Source organism: Triticum dicoccoides, chromosome 7B, assembly GCF_002162155.2.
Source record: "Triticum dicoccoides isolate Atlit2015 ecotype Zavitan chromosome 7B, WEW_v2.0, whole genome shotgun sequence".
Taxonomy (NCBI): domain Eukaryota; kingdom Viridiplantae; phylum Streptophyta; class Magnoliopsida; order Poales; family Poaceae; genus Triticum; species Triticum dicoccoides.
Genome location: NC_041393.1, coordinates 161,985,454 through 161,995,773, shown reverse-complemented (window position 1 = coordinate 161,995,773; position 10,320 = coordinate 161,985,454). Strand labels below are relative to the sequence as shown.

Below are 10,320 nucleotides of genomic sequence, written 5' to 3'. Positions count from 1 at the left end.
GCATGAATACACCAAAAATTATAGATATGTTGGAGACATATAAGTGCATCTTACGAACTCATATACTTCATCAGTGAAGAATATGACATCAAATTCATCAGATCAATTTCATTAAGCAATAGAACAGATATAGCACTATGAGGACGTGAGAAATGAAAATTCATTTCTTCATGATTAGCTTGCATCCTTTCAAGCATATTCAGGTCTCCAGCAAATTCTTCAGACGTTTAAGTTCGTCTGGAGACCTGACCCTGCATAAGAGATTAGTTCTTTTTCTTCACCACCCACATATGGAGGGGTGGCAAAGAGTTTATCATTCTGCGAGCTCCATATGAGAAAGGTGGCATAGAAGCCAGTCCACTTCGTTTCACATATGAGGGGTTAGAGTAAGCATATGAATAAGCATATAAATTCTTCGAGGACTTATGAACATAATGATTTGAAGAATAATGCACATAGTCATAGCCCTTAGGCTTTCCTGCGAAACAGAAGTGTTAGCATGATGATGTTCATATGAGGATTTTGATCCATGTGAGGAATTTGGTCCATATGAGGACTTGGATCCATATAAAGACTTTGGTCCATATGAATAATTTGATCTGGGGTTCCTATTCTTCACAGGTGGTGTCATGATGACATTCACCTGAAGACTTTCAAGGCACCTTTTGGGAATCCAGATTTTCTTCATAGGGGGACCATTCCTGCAGTTAGTGCCAACATATGTAGCAAATACTTCACCTTATGATTTTTGAACAGTTTATAGTTGGAATCAAATGACTCATCAGAAGAATATGAAGATTCACATGTAAAGCCAAATAAAGTGGATGGATCTACGGGAGGTCCCTTTGCAGCAACCCATGAGGTTTTGGGATACTACTCAGGTTCCTAGTAGGTCCCATCATCATTGAGTTTCCTCTCAAAGGCAATACCCTCTTTCCTAGGGTTCCTATTGAGGATCTGCTTTTTAAGCACATCACAAAGAGCCTGGTGCCCTTTGAGGCTTTTGTACATGCATATCACATACAATTCCTTCAGCCCTGCATTGTTAGTGATACTAGTAGCATCCTCAGATGAGGAATTTGTGATAGCAGAGACAGTTGAAGAATTTGCAGCCATAGAAGCATTTGAACTTTCAGGTGAAGAATTGGCAGATTCACGTTCAATGCATTTCAAACATGGTGGAATGAATTCAAACTACGAAAACAAAAGTCTTCACACTTCATATTCCTCGCATGAACATCAAGTCTTCATGGTCACACCAATTTCTTCACTTTCAAAGTCTTCACAAATCCGAAGTCTTCACTTGAAGACATTCATTTTTAGGGGCCGACTTTCTTTGTAAATATCAAACTCCTCATAGACTTATAGACATGCGTACACTCACAAATGCATTAGTCCCTTAACCTATAAGTCTTCAATACACCAAAATCACTAAGGGGCACTAGATGCACTTACAAAATTACCTCCCAAGTTTCGCGTCGGTGCTGGAGCAAACATCATCGCAACGATGGAGCCCGAGGTCACAGGTCCACCACGAGGATGCCGCCGCCATCACACCATCCTTGCTTGAACAAACTGGATTCCAAATCCATCCCAAACCATAGGACCAATCGCCTCATCGGAGTAGGATCTAAAGAAATTTTATTCAGCGCGGCCATCGCCGCCGCCAAAGCAAAGGTGACGAACAACCTAAAAACTAAGCAACCCCCTAACTGTATGCGCGACTCTGGGGGAGCAAACACTAGTCCCTAGCTACCATCCCCTTCTCCCTCCCCTCTTCCCTCGTCATCCCCAGAGATGGACGCCAAGAAAGCCCATGCTCCGCCGGTGAAGGGGACGGCAGGGCATCTGGTGGTTGTGGCGCGGCTGTTTGGAGGGGCAGTAGTGCATGGCGGCGCAAGATCCTCCTCATGTGTCTGTTCCTCCCGGCGGCGCTCCAGCAACATCACGGGGGCGGCGGTCTCAATAGGAGGTACGTCCAGTCTTTGATGCAAGGACCTTGGAGTAGCTGCTTCACACACGGCGGGGGTGGAGCCCCTCCATCGGGGATGACTACCAGGAGGCGGCTCCATGCAGTGGTGCATGGGAGCGATAGATCATGGGATCCTGAACAGAGGTTCGTCGTAGGAGGCACGTGGCGGATGACGCTATCTCTGGCGTCGACGAATCATAGTCCTATGGGGTCTACAGATCAGAAGCCGGGGCGAGAGATAAAGAGGAGGAGGAAGAAGAAGGTTGATGATGACGTGTGGGCCTCATCTATAATAACGGTCAACTTAACAACCAAATAAACAACGTTGACTTTCCTACCATGTCAGCCCTGACGGGTGGGTCCCGTTTGTCACAAACATGTTCAAATCGTCTGTAACCATCATCAATCATTTTCGGTAGTTTTTGCAACAAAAATAGAAAAAAGTGGTAGTTTTTGGTCATTTTTTGAAAATTGTAGTTTAGTGGGACAACGACCCCAAATGTGGTAGTTTTTTGTAAAATACTCCACCTAAGGTGAAAGATTCAAAGTGAACTGGTTTTTTTCTTTGAAAAGGAGGATTAACCGCGCCCTCTGCATCAATCGATGCATACAACAAAGTGAACGGCTTTAAAGGTACCTCTATTCACCGCAAAAGAATGTTACTTCTACAACTTTCTCTATATATTATCCTTTAATAATTTTAATAATTGCATCAAAGTCTGATCCAAAAGAAAAGCACTATGGAGATTTTTTGAGAAATCAATCTACAAAAAAGTATGTATCACATTCCGCCAAAGAAAAAGGAAGTATATATAGCAACGTGAGAGGAAAACATTCAATAACCCATGTTTGCTTGTTTTCTTCCTTGATTTCTTTTGTTCTCTCTGCCTTTATGACTCGACACGCAGAGTCGCGTTCCAGCCCATCTCATCTCATCGATGGGAAGCTAACCAGACTACCCCCACGATGCAGAAGACGACATAGTCCTCTCACCAACGGGATCTCCGGATACTTTATCAGGAAATGTGCCAACCAACAACCCATTACCGACGCCGCCTCTAGGGCCTCCACCTCATAACAACCAATAGGGGACACCGAGCATTTCATGAAGTTGGTGTTTTAGCCATGAAGCATGCCCAAAGAGCGCAAGTAAGCATCGAACAATGAACAACTCCTCTCTGCCCGGATGGCAGAAGATGACGACATCATCAACATACAACGAGATGTCAGTCATTAGGTCTCGAGGTGCCAGGAAGCGAAGCAAGCCGAACTCCATGGCCTTGGCCAACAACTTGTTGATGGTGTTAATGACCAACACAAACAACATCTTGGAGGGCGGGCTTGCGTCAGGCGACCTTTTCCTTGTTGCTGGTTTATAATGTAATTTTATTTGTTGTTAATCTTTATTTTTTCGTGTATGTGTTGAATTGTTCCTCTCATGGTATTAGATATTGTTTTTGTTGATATTTATCAAATATAGGATGCACTTTGGGTATTCTTTTCCTTTCTCTCACCCTAAGGCGAGTAGGGCCTCCTCCCCTCCAAGCTGCACCAGCTAGCCCATGGATCCTCCCCCCCCCCCCTTTGTTAGCGGCTGGTGGAGGGGAGGAGAATCCCGGTGCCTCGACTCTGCCAAAGTTTAGGTTAGGATTTGTTAAGTTCCCACGAGGACGACACTCGGTCGAATGATGACGTTTCATCCTTGGGTCCTCTGGGCTTCGATTGTCCCCGAATTCGTCCATCACGACGAAATCAACAAGATCCGATGAGGTTAGAGTTTCTCATCGTATGTGTACGCAACATGCAAAAACTGGTATTATATAAGATAGTTTATAGGTTTGGCTTGAGTGTTACATTTACCACAAATAAACCAGAAATGTCAGCCATTATATAAGATAGTTTATAGGATTAAGCATGTTAGATGTTGCCTCAAAACATGCTTGCTGGCGTTAAGAGTATGCACAAGTTTGTGACAGGCACGATCTGGTATTAGGTGCTTCAGATTTAAGGGTTCAATAACGGCGACGGCGACTATAACTTCAGTACTTTCGTCTTAAAGGCACATGCACGAAGATTTTTCAGTTTGTCATCGATAAGTTCGGTCTTGTAGCTCTAGTAGTTGTTCAGTAAATTTTACTCCCTCCGTTTTAAAATAAGTTGAGTCACTTATTTTAGGACGAAAGGAGTATTATGTTTGAGGTATTTATACTTTTGGTCCGGGTATTTCGCAGAGAAAATGCACTTTGGTGTCTTCTTTTTGAAGTAAAGCTTTCGGGTTTCCGCTGGATACTTCGCCGGAAAGTTATCATCGTCTGGCAAAAACGTTCATCAAAATTACGAGTCTGCTCGTTTTCTCCCTGAGATAATTGCATCTATAGTCCTCGTACTCGCTGGCTATGTCCACTTCAGTCCTGGTACTTGCGTATTGCATCGATACGGTCCCGGTACATGAAAATACGTCGTCAATACGGTCCCTGAGCTTGAAACGCCAGTCCTGGCTCTACACGTGCACGACGTACACCGTACTCCGCTGTATGCCACGTCAGCCAGGGACCCACCAGTCAGCTCGGACCCACCCGTGGGAGTGGATAAGGCTGTAGCCGTTTCGTCCTGGGGCAAAAAATCTCCAATTCCGCTCCCGCAATCCCTAGCATCTCGTCACCCAAATCCTCCGATGGGCGGCGCGAGCGTCACCTCCACCACCCTGTCTGGCGGTTCGGAGAGCGAAGACGGCGGCACCTTCTCTGCGGCGCTCGTCCCCGGAGGTGGATCGAGCCGCAGCTTGCTGGCGCGGGCTTATCCGCAGGAGATTTGGCGTCGGGGCGAGCCTTGTCTCCGGCCGGAGAGGAGCCATGTCATGCTAACGCGCACTCCATCCATGGATGCGTTTGAGGCTCGCCACCGCGGGCTCGTCCTACTGGCCACTGCTGTAGGAGACGGCGAGGAGGCTCTGACGCCGGCCGCACCGCTGGCCGCCATCCAGGAGCGCTTTGGCGTGCTGCTGCCGGAGTTGAGCATCGAGGTGGCCTGCCCCCCTCATGACCTGTGGCTGTTGTTCTCAACGGAGGAGAAGTGCACGGTGGTGCTCCAATCGTCGATGAAGTTGAGGTGTTGCCGCCGGTGGATCAAGTTTGAGCGCTGGGTAAGAGAGATTCGCGGCACTCCGGCTGCTCTGGAGTACAAGTGCAAGCTTAGTTTCGAAGGCCTTCCCGATCAGGCGTGGTCGAAGCAGTCAGTGAAAGGCCTGCTGAAGGACTTGGGCGGAGAGCTGATAGAGATCATACCGCCGAAGAATCGGCGCGAGCTGGAGGTAATGGCGTGGCTCCGTGACCCATCTAAAGTTGGCAAAGTGGTGGACGTGGAGATACCCGAGCCTATGCTGGCATTGTGCACAGATCCTCCTCCACAGTCGCTTGAAGAGTTCGTCGACCGTGAAATGGCCTCGTCCTACGGTCCTTCGTCGCCGAGAAAGAAGAAGACTCTGTTGTATCCTGTGATCTGTCACATGAAGGAGGTGACTGATCGTGGTCCGCTGCTCGTCGAAGGCCTGCCTGATGCATGGCTGCCGAATGAAGGGGAGGACCTGACTCGCAAGCACCGATTCAGCACTGTGCTTGGACAAATCGATGGCAGTATCTGTGATTTCTAAGGTGTAAAAGATTCTGAACCACTATGTATGTCTCAAATGTAGTCTGTGAACCACTATCTATTTTAAGTGTGTCTTTTGTGAACTTGGTATCTAATATTCAGTAATTGTGAGACTATGTAAGACTATCTATGTATTGTTGAGATGATCTTCCAATATTGTACCTGTTGTGTCATTATGTGCTGTGTGAAATATTATGTGCTTTGTCAAAATGTGTTGTATCTTACAAGTACATTACATACAAAAAGTTACTCATCTGGAGCATGATCATGAACATAATCTGCATACATAAGCTGGAGTACAGAATCTGCATATATAAGGTGGAGTACATTCCATACTAAAAGTTACTGATCTGGTGGTAACAACACAAAATACATGATCTGGAGCATGATCATAAGCAGAACACACAAAAAAACCATCTACTTTCCTCGAGCTTGACCTGCATGTCTCCTATCCTACCTTAGTTCATCGAACATGCTAACTTTTCTAGGTTTTTTAAATCCTCTCATGTTGTTACTTGAACTTGGTGCACTTGAAGTTCCACTTCTCTTCATTTGTGATGGTTTGGACTGACATGCAAGCATCCTATGTTCCTCTGCCATTGCTTCTCTGATTTGTTGGGCTTCCTTCTTGTTTCTCTCTTGCACACATGCCTCAAATCTTGTTTCTTCCTCTTGGTTTCTGTTGTGCTCCCAAGCTTCCTGCCTTGATGCCTCCTGTGTTTGGAGAAATAATTGCCTTCTTTCCAACTCTTCAGCTTGATTTATAAGGAACATTGCCTCCTCTGCATCATATGCAGTCCTACAAAGTCTCTTCTTCTCCTCAGCTATTCTTTTCTTCTCTTCTGCTCTTTTTCTTTTTGCCTCTTCTGTTATTCTTTTCTTTTCCTCCATAACTTCTCTTCTTTTGTCTGCCATGGCTAGTTTTACCTCTAGGGCCTTCATTTTCTTCTCCTCACTAGCTTTTTTCTTCATTTTAGCAGCAAGTCTTTTCTGTTCTAGTACAGCTTTCTTTCTCTCCTCAGCAGCATTTTTCTTGGCAAGTAGTTCATCTTTCCTCCTTTGAGCAGATAAAATAATTTTCTCTTCCTCCTCCTTTAATTTTGCCATTGCTGCATCATACTTGGCCTGATCTGCTATTTCCCTTCTCTCAGCTGCAGCCCTAAGTTTGGCAAGTGCTATCACTTCTCTTTTCCTGTGAACATCTCCTCCTTTGGTTGCTGTGCTGTGTTGAACTGGAGGCTGTGAGAGGAATTGCTCCTGTATGAAAGCACTCTGAGGCAGTGGCCCTTGCACAACTTCTTGGACCAGCCTAGACTCTCTCTGCATTAGTGTTAAGGTAGTTGTTAGTGTGTGCAAATTATGTGTACTTGGTTTGGTTTGGTTTGTCACATCTGCTATTTCACATACCTCTTGTGTCAGTGTAGCTAAAGTCTCTGGCTCATACAATGGTGGGACTTGGTTTGTCACACCTGCTGTTTGAAGATTAATCTCCTGCTCACAAGTAACACATTAGTACACATTAGTAAATTATTCAATGCTATGAGAAGTACATACAGTACTATTTGGAGAAGTAGACACATTACCTGAGTAAGGCCCACAGTTTCTTCATCAGAAGATGACACATCAGGTTCTGCTCTAACTTTAATTTTTTTTCACTTTTCTTTGGTTTAAGTCCCAACTTCCAGTCCAAACAGCCATTTATGTTATGGCCAGCACCACCACAATAGCCACAGTGTATGACAACACCTGCCCTTGTGATTTGCACTCCTCTTTTTCCTTCCTTCTCTTCAGGTTGTTGTCTTCTGTTTTTTGCCCTTCTTCCTTTCTTCTTTTGAATTGGTGGTGGTAAGATTTTTCTGCCTTTCATCTTTGCCCACTCACTGACATCTTTACAAGGCATAACTATGTGCTCATATGCTTTGCAGTAAGTTGCAATGGAGTAACATGAGTTAACCCTAGACTCGGGTGGAATTTTGTCATACCTAAGAGCAGAAACCCCATGACAGCAAGGTATACCTGACAAATCCCATCTTTTACAACTGCACATTTCCCTTCTTGTGTCCACACTGAAATCAACTCCTCTATCATTCACTACAAACAGTCCTTGTCCAGCTGGTGCAGCTTGACAAGTTCTAGAAAATTCCACACTCTTCTCCAGTTTCTTTCTTATCTTTGGACATATAGCACCATGCCAGTTCAAACTCTCTTGCTGCTTTGCAAAATTCCTTCCCATATTCTGCCCTTTGATCCTTTGGATCATGCTTATGATAGGCATTTCCCTAGCCTCCAAAATATATCTGTTGAACACCTCACAGTTGTTATTTAACAGCACATCACACTTGGGGAAATCAGTCTGGTAAGCCCTAACCCAGGTTTTTGGGTCCAACTCTGCAAGCCAATCATGAGCCTCTTGGCTGAGCACTAACATCTGGTTCATATTTTCCCTAAATCTACCCTCTGTAGTACTCCTAGCACACTTCCATAGTTGATTTTTCAAAGCTTCTCCTTTGAAGTTCTTGTTGAAATTCTGCCACAAATGCCTCACACAAAATCTGTGAGGTGATAAAGGAAACAACTCTTTAACTGCCTTTATTAAACCCTGCATGAAACATATCACAGAATTATTTGACATAAACATAACTCTTTATTTGACAGAAGCATAGCACAGAATTATTTGACAGAAATATAGCACACAATAAGTATTTGACAGAATTAAAGACATACTTTTTGCTTGTCTAACATGATTGTCCATAACTCAGTGTTCACAATTCCTAAATCTTGCTTCAATGCAGTTAGAAACCACCTCCAAGCTTTGGTGTCCTCACTCTGCAGCACTGCATGTGCAATAGGAATAATGCAATCATTGGGGTCCATTCCTACTGCACTTAACAGAACACCTCCATACTGTGTCTTTAAGTGGCAACCATCTAGGAAAATGATTGGCCTACAAGCACATAAGAACCCCCTCTTGCATGCATCAAAAGAGAAGTAGCACTTCTGAAATTGTCCCTCTTCTGACAGTCCAAGAAGGAAAGTACTTCCAGGGTTTGATCTCCTCAGCTCATTTGCATAGTCCCATAGCAAGTTGTATTGTGCAATCTCATCTCCATATATGATATCATATGCAATCTTCCTAGCTCTCCCCAGCTTGCCCCTTTTAATTGTCATGTTCCAATCATCTTGCACAAAAGCTGCAAAAGCCTTCAATGATAATTTCTCACATGCCCTGATTTTGTCCACATATTTGTGAGCAATGTACCTAGCTGTAAAGGCTGTAACTTGCCACTTTTTCTCACAAGTATGTTCCCCATTAAATGTTTTCACCATGACAGAATTTGTTCTATTATCCCAAGATGCATACATATACCAGGGGCAACCCTTCTCACACTTTGCAGCAAGCCTGATTTTGTCATTCTTTGGAAATGTGATGTTAACTCTCTCTTTGCAACTATACTCTCTCACAGCTTTCCTCAACAGCTCCATAGAAGAGAACAACTGCCCTGCATGGAACTTAGGTTCTTGCATGTCTGCTGCTGTGAAAGACTTGAAATTGAATTTCATCTCATCCTCATCTGAATCTGGAGCATTTAATTCCTCATCTTCTGAGTTGCAATCCTCAACCACCTTCTTCCCTTTCTTGTCATGCATTGGTTGCAACTCCTCCTGTAACAGATCATCATCTCCATCCTCCAAGTCATAGTCACTATCCACAATCTCAGGTACATAATCACTGTCTGAGGAATCTGAGTCTGCATATTGTTCTTCCTCCTCTTCTGTTTTTCTTCCCCTTGGTCTCAACTTCACATAGAACTGTTGAGTGCTCTCAATTTCAACACTTTCATCCACAACACCACAAGAAACATTGCTCTCACAGGGATCTTTGTTCTCAGTTGCATTCATTTCCTTCTTCCTTGGGCTGAAAACAGGAGGGATTTGTGCTGCTGGATTAGCCACAACATCATCCCATTCTGCTCCTCCTCCAGAAATGTGGCTATCTAAATGATCCAGGTATATCATTTGAAAGTGGTGCCCTAGATTTATCTTTAGATACATACAGTCCACATCAGTATCATTAGCCAAAAGTCGTGCAGCACCTTCATTTAGCTGACAACCAGGGGGCAACCAATAGATATCTATTCTACCTGACATTTCATAACCCAATTCCTCGACTATTTCTTCAAACATGCTGAAATAGGTGATGTCCTTATGACAGTAATCAAAGCAAACCTTATGGCCATCCAGATAGCACCTATTCTGCCCACTCCCAAAGAAAAAGCCTCCATGGATCACCTCAACAGTGAAATATCCACTTTCTCTATCTGAAAAACAATAAGAACATCAATTATTTCAGATAACTGAACATTAAGAACATAAATAACTCAAACCCTAGAATAATTTCTGCAAATTTGCATACAGTCCACATATTCATAGAACTAGCATGGGCAAAACGGCCTAATCATAGCAAATAAACATTTTTTCACCCCAATTGTACATCAAATCGACCCAAGAACACTGGGTACTGACGTACCGTACGCCGGAGCCACCTCGCCGTCGGGCCGCCGTCGCCGGACCTGCATCGCCGCCAAACTGCGTCGACTCCTTTCACCGGGCGTCCAACTTGCTTCAGCCGCCGCACGCAATACGAACAGAGGGCGCACGATACGCCGATCATCCGCCGCCGCACACCATGGCCGCTAGGG

At 44.4% G+C, this 10,320-nt stretch overlaps 1 protein-coding gene across 1 annotated transcript in view; it reads left to right on the top strand.

The window, feature by feature from the left end:
• The first annotated feature begins 4,289 nt into the window (after positions 1 to 4,289).
• The window catches only part of LOC119339236 (protein transport protein SFT2-like), a 10,548-nt gene continuing 4,517 nt past the window's right edge, over positions 4,290 to 10,320 (top strand). Inside the window, exon 1 of the mRNA XM_037611366.1 lies at positions 4,290 to 4,329. The gene's annotated coding sequence lies outside the window, so the exon portion shown is untranslated. The remainder of the gene's footprint in view (positions 4,330 to 10,320) is intronic.